The sequence below is a fragment of the Notothenia coriiceps genome, unplaced genomic scaffold (genome assembly GCF_000735185.1).
Source record: "Notothenia coriiceps isolate Sejong01 unplaced genomic scaffold, NC01 NC01_scaffold00037244, whole genome shotgun sequence".
In the NCBI taxonomy this organism is placed as follows: domain Eukaryota; kingdom Metazoa; phylum Chordata; class Actinopteri; order Perciformes; family Nototheniidae; genus Notothenia; species Notothenia coriiceps.
In genome coordinates this window covers 16,937,752-16,938,078 of record NW_011369945.1, presented here as the reverse complement: position 1 = coordinate 16,938,078, position 327 = coordinate 16,937,752, and positions in this window count along the sequence as shown.

The window sequence follows — 327 nt, the reverse complement described above, 5'->3', positions numbered from 1 at the left end:
TAATAGCAAGGAGAACTCTACCATTTAAATGCAGTAATACCAATGCATTATTTTCAGATTGCAAGCATCGCAACTCAGGATGGAACCCTGAGTTGGCTCTACCTCACCCAGCATGGTATGAATGGCATTTGCAAGGTCATATTTGTAATAAAACTTAGTTTTTGTAAGAATTAACACGTTTTTCTTTTTAAAAGGAATGTTTTGCCGAATGTGCAGGCAACACAAGCCTCCAATAAAGAAAGGCCCCTTAAAACGGGCTTTCATAGAAGTTGGTGATCTTGTTTTTCCGCAGGATTATAATCGAGCGCCACATTCCTCAGGAGCCTC